Consider the following 6,000-nt stretch of genomic DNA (forward strand, 5'->3'; position numbering starts at 1 on the left):
GTTTGAATCCATGAGTTCATACTTTTTAAAAAAAAAACCTACTGTTTACCTTTCTTAAAAAACACCTTATTGTTTCTCTGTAGAGGAGTTTATGGCATCAGCAATATTTAGAAAACTGCTAAATAAAATATTCATGCAGAACAATAATTTAAAAAGCATTCATTCTGCAGCCTATGTTTCTTAAATTATCCGAATTTTTAAACTGAAGTGGTAATCTTTTAGTTCCCCTTGATTCAGCCACGTTGAACTCACTTTTACTTTCCTCCTTCTCTTTGTTAATAAAATCTTACATTTAGATACAGATGAGTCATTTACACTTTTAAAAACTAACATTGTAGTTTTCACATGATTTTCTCATTTTTGAACTCTCTCTTTTTCTCTCATTATTGTGGTGAATATTTTTGTTAAATGTGTTTCAAGAAGTGGGCGTTGATATGCTTTTGAACCCTGGCAGTATGGAAGAGTGATTCCCATCATGGGCTCACAAGATCAGCTTGCCGAGGCACCATCCTGGGTCTTAGGTAACTTACCTAACCTCTCTGGGCTTCAGTTTTCTCATCTGTAAAGTGAGGATAATAAGATTCCTGTCTTACAGGGTTGTTCATGAACTGGATGACTCAATATATAAAAAGCACTTACGAGTAGGACAGTGACCGTCACACAGTGTGTGTTTAATATTTGTTAGCTATTATTGTGAAAGACAATGAGCCAGAGCCTACGAATCATTGGTCACAGTCTTTTTCTCTGAAAAGTCTCGCTGTCACTCCCTTTTCTTCTGAAAGCTGATTTGCAGAGAAGTCTGAAACCACACTGACTTTGTTGCCTTACAGCATAGCGGTTAAGAGTTCCGGTCAGACCACCTTGGTTTGTATCCTGACTCCTCAACTTATACTGGATGTGTGACCTTGGGCAAGTCACTTGACCTTTCTAATCCTTACTGTCGTCATCTGTAAAGTGGGGCAACTCATAGGCCTCCCTGTCGTGGACCTCTTGCGTCTGTTGGCCAAACTGTCCTTGCTCTCTTTTATTTGTTTATTTATTTTTTGTCACTCCAACCTTTTAATTCTGGTGGGACTTCTAACCATAGTACCCTCAGCCCCTGGCCAGTTGTCTTGCTCCATTCTCTCGGCCCCTGTGATGGGTCCAAGGGTGAGCACATGGTGTAAAGACAACTGAAGACATTCTATGGTGAAACCAGGAGAGAGACTCCGTCTCTTTCTTCTAGGGTCCCTGAGCTGGGAGAATGTGAGCCCGGAGCTGCCTGTGCCACGTCTGGAGGAAGCCTGTCTGACACCACGAGGACTGAAAGAGCCAGGGCAGCTGGAGAGCAAAGGCATCCTGACAATATGGTTTGAGTTCCTGAATCCAGTCAACTTAAAGGCCAGCACCACCCCTTTACTGGAATGCTGTGACCTCTAAATGAGAGAATTCATGTCAAGCACCAAGTGTGCAGAGCAGGGTAAGCCCTCAATAAATGATTTGTTTTCTCCTGTCTTGATTGCAGTTTTTTTTCTTTTGTAGTTAAAAATTGTTGCCAAATGTGTCTGTGTCTGATAGTTCGTTTTCCCTGAAATGGGGTAAGTTCTTTCAGTCTGCAGATAGAGATCTTCCTTGAGCTTAGAAAAACCTTTTTCTAACAGATCTTTCATTATGCGTCTCTTGGCCAGGAACATCAAGCACCTGTAATTTGGTGTTCGTTGTCTGTTCTCCATATCGATCTTGCTCTGCTCTCATCATTTCCTGTCTCTTCCGCTGAACGTCGAGTTCCTGAGGGCACGCACGTGGGTGACAGTGTTAATGCCAACAGTTGTTGCCTCCCTGTTCTCCCAGTCCTCCGGCGCCATATAATGCCCACGGGAGGACTGTGAGCTGCCTCCAGCCCCTTTCTACGGGAGGGTTTCTGAGGGAATGGGTTTCTGTCGTCCAGTCCCACGTCCCATTGTCTTTCTAGCAGTAGTGCCAGCAGGCGCAGGTATTTGCATTACAGAACTTCTCAGTGACAGACTTCATGCAAAGTCAGACGGAGGAGCAACAGCTGTGCAGGATCCCAGAAAGCCTTGCGGACCCTCAGGCCCCATCCTGGACCCACCGCATCAGAAGGAGCATTTTCACGACCTCCCCAGGTGGCTGTGTGCATGTTCAAGTTTGAGAGACTCTGCTCCAGAGCACAGGCTCAGTTTAACCCTCTTATTCATAATTCAGTTTTGTTTTGGGGGTGGGGAGGGTCTACTCACGAAGTCATTCTTTACAGCAAAAAGCTTCTCAAACTCCTCACCAGGCCAGATCATGTAATGTTCTGACCCTTAACTACTTACTCCATTTTTGTGTGCATTTTCCCTCAAGATAATGTTATTACCATAAGGTGGGGGCTGCCTTGCCAGGGCACCTAGGAGTCATATGCACAATTCACACTTTATTGGAACCTTAATTTCACTTGCTTTCTCTCACTGTGTTCTCAGCTTGCCTCACCTTTGCGAGAGTTCCAACACTTGCCATAGTTGTGTCAACAGCTTCTGTTTTGTTCTTCTCTCCAAGAGCTCAATGATTTGAATACTTTCTCCTGAGTTTAGAAACTTAACTCAATTTGTTTCCACCTACTAACCTTGATATATTTTCTTTCTCCAATATTGGATCAATATTGCCCACCCCAAAATAACAAAATATGATTGGCTAACATTGGTTACTGCACACTGTTGACATGGTTAATTTCATTTTATTCTCACCAGAACTCCACAGTTACAATATTCCAGTTTTTTGGATGAGGAAACTCAGACTAGAGTAATTGGCATCTTTCTCTTTCTCTAGGAGACTTACATTCTCATGACAAAATATTGTTTGCTCTATGATGGGTACATAGGGATTCAGTGTGCTATTTTTTCTACTTCTGTGTATCTTCGAATATTTCCATAAGGAAAGGGTACAGAAAACCCAAAATAAATAAGTACTATCTGTAACAGTGGATGACTGTCCAGTCTGACCTCTCTTCTGAGCTGCATCCAGATTTAGATATCCAGATGTTTTTGGCCTCTTCACTCTTGGACACCTCACAAGCACCTGAGACCTAATGGGCCTGAACCTGCACTCCTGCGGTTCCCTCCTCAATCATTCCTCATCTTTCTCCTCGTAATTAATGGCATCATCATAGGCCCTGTGTTCAAAATGGACCCAGGAGTTGTTTTGGGCCATCCATGCCCCAGTGCCTCCTATACCCAATTCATACCCAAGTTCTGCCAGTCGTAACCTCCAGAGCATAAACTAACTTTGTTCACTTCTGTCTAGTCAGCTGCCACCATCCTCCAAGTCGCCATCACCCTTCACACTGCCCTGGCCCCCTCAGTAAGCTCTTCAGTGTCATCCTTACCCCACTTCAGGGACCAGTTGACCTTTTAAAACAGAAATCGCATCAGCCACCTACTTAGAACCCTTCAGTAACTTCCCATTTCCCTTAGAATAAAATACCAACTCCTCACCCAGCCTTAGGTGGCCTTGTGTGATCTGGCCCTAGTACCTGTCCAGTCACAGCTTGCACCCCATTCCTCCCCTTCCTCGCCTCAACCAGGTGCCCTGGTCCTCTTTCAGACTCTGCTGCTCCGCATACTTTTCTGCTGCAGGGCTGCACACCCCTGGCCACTGTCTACTTTGCAGTTTTCTTATCCTTCGTATCTCCAGCTACCTATTCCTTCGTCAGACCCTCCCTAACCACCAATCAGAACTGGCTCTGCCTACAAGGGGAATCTTTAGTGCCAGTTTTCAGTTGAGGCAACCATCATAATTTGCAATTATATGTTAATTTGTGTTTCAGGGTTTAATGGCTGCCTGTCACACACTGAGGATAGAGAATGTGAAAGCCTTTCAGATCCAGCATCTAGCACAGTGACTGGCACATAGTAAGTGTTCATGTAGCATGTGGTGAAGAATTGAATCTCTTTGTCATTTTCATCTTCACTCGGAAAGCATCTCAAGGATGTCTTTCGCATCAGTGGGTGAATTTTCTACACCATCCTTTCTATTCTTTACTGACTGCATATGGATTTGAATGTGGTGTTGCCTTTGGAATGTTCTTACAGTCTTGGAGTCAACTATCTTTTCAACTTCTGCTTTTCATCTACCTATGACCTTTTGCTTCTCGTGCAGTCTTTTGAAGATGCCTCATAGTTTGACTTTTTCTTCTGGCTTTGAATGCAAGTAATTTTCCAGGAGTATATTTCCTTTCTCTGAGTCTTCCAACTATTTTTTTTTAATCCCATAGTTTTTGCTTTTTAATCCCATAGTCCAATCCCATGTGGTCCTTCCAAATTGTAGACCCCAATTTGTTTTTTCTCTTAGGTCATATGCAAACAAGGGAAGACCCTTCCAGTCTCAGTGTGGCAACAGAACGTGTGGGTCACCTTTAGTCCCAACTTCTGTCCTTTTGGGTAGTGATCCTACCCCCTTGATAAGTCTTGCAGCTGGAAAGCGGGTGAGTTGATTGGCACAGCTTCCAGTCCACGTTTCAGCTTCTAATGGGTTTTCTATTATTGTACCTCTTTGTACTCTGATGGTTATCGCCCTCCTCTCTTCATCTCCTTCTCTGGTACTGGAAGCCAATGGCAGTAAGTGAAATCGTTCTTCCTATGTCTGTCACCTATAGTGAGTGAGTAATGGGGGAGCATATGCTTTATACCACAGCCAGTCTGCCCTTACTTCTGCCTAGCTGGTCACTGGGGTTGTTCTGTTTCAATGGAAAAATGGAAAAAGACAGTGGGCAGACTGAGGAACATGGTGAGGGCTGGGAGCAGGGGGTGAGAGGCCTGGTGGGAGGCTCAGAGGTTTCGAAGCAAAGGGCAAAAATCAGGAACAAAACTGCCCTCTCACAGTAGAGCTCCTTGGGATCAAGAGACGAATGCCCAGTCCTCTGGCTAGCAAAGGCCCGAATCTCTGAGTCAGGACACAGTTGGTGGAGCAAGAGCAATGTACCTTTCAAAAAATCCTTCTCGGGCCGGCCCGGTGGCTCAGGCGGTTAGAGCTCCATGCTCCTAACTCCGAAGGCTACCGGTTCGATGGGCCAGTGGGCTCTCAACCACAAGGTTGCCGGTTCAATTCCTCGAGTCCTGCAAGGGATGGTGGGCAGCGCCCCCTGCAACTAAGATTGAACACGGCACCTTGAACTGAGCTGCCTCCCAGATGGCTCGGTTGGTTGGAGCGCGTCCTCTCAACCACAAGGTTGCCGGTTCGACTCCCGCAAGGGATGGTGGGCTGCGCCCCCTGCAACTAGCAATGGCAACTGGACCTGGAGCTGAGCTGCGGCCTCTACATCTAAGACTGAAAGGACAACAACTTGAAGGTGAACTACGCCCTCCACAACTGAGATTGAAAGGACAACAACTTGACTTGGAAAAAAGTCCTGGAAGTATACACTGTTCCCCAATAAAGTCCTGTTCCCCTTCCCCAATAAAATCTTTAAAAAAAAAAAATCCTTCTCCACTTGCTCTCTCATTAAGGGAAGCCCAAGTGTTCCATAAGGTGAAGAAATATGGATCTATTTTTCTAAAACTCTATTTGCCTTAAGATTATTTTCAAGGCTGCTCACAATTTTATATTATGTTGTCTGTCAATCTCATTATTTTAATGGGTTTTATTCTTTTCCTATAAGGTCATGGGATATTTTAGTGAAAAGCTGTGAAGAGTTACACTAGAGGGCTATAAGATCCAATTTTTATCTTATCCTCTTTCAACAAAGAAATCTGCAGATCCACAGAATATTCATGAATATGGTTTTTTTCTTTTTTTTTTTTTTTTCTTAACATCTGCTCCCATAGCTCTGTCAGCGAGGAATTCATCATTCCCAAAGCATTCCATATGCTTTTCCACTCTGCATTTACCCATGCAATTTCCCCTGGCACAAATCCTCTTCATTTTTTGGCCTCTAGCAACTAAAGAACAGGATGTTTCGATCCTCCTCTTGTTTTGAGCCTGAGGACACTGTGACTCCATGTTTGTGAGTAAAAACATTCTAATCAG

At 44.2% G+C, this 6,000-nt stretch overlaps 1 protein-coding gene across 1 annotated transcript in view; it reads left to right on the forward strand.

Moving 5' to 3' along the window:
• The window catches only part of CXHXorf58 (chromosome X CXorf58 homolog), a 45,706-nt gene extending 40,332 nt beyond the window's left edge, over positions 1 to 5,374 (forward strand). The window contains exons 11-12 of the mRNA XM_074324084.1: positions 1,226 to 3,887; positions 4,327 to 5,374. The gene's annotated coding sequence lies outside the window, so the exon portion shown is untranslated. The remainder of the gene's footprint in view (positions 1 to 1,225; positions 3,888 to 4,326) is intronic.
• The last annotated feature ends 626 nt before the right edge of the window (positions 5,375 to 6,000 follow it).

The sequence above is a fragment of the Rhinolophus sinicus genome, chromosome X, assembly GCF_036562045.2.
Source record: "Rhinolophus sinicus isolate RSC01 chromosome X, ASM3656204v1, whole genome shotgun sequence".
Taxonomy (NCBI): Eukaryota; Metazoa; Chordata; class Mammalia; order Chiroptera; family Rhinolophidae; genus Rhinolophus; species Rhinolophus sinicus.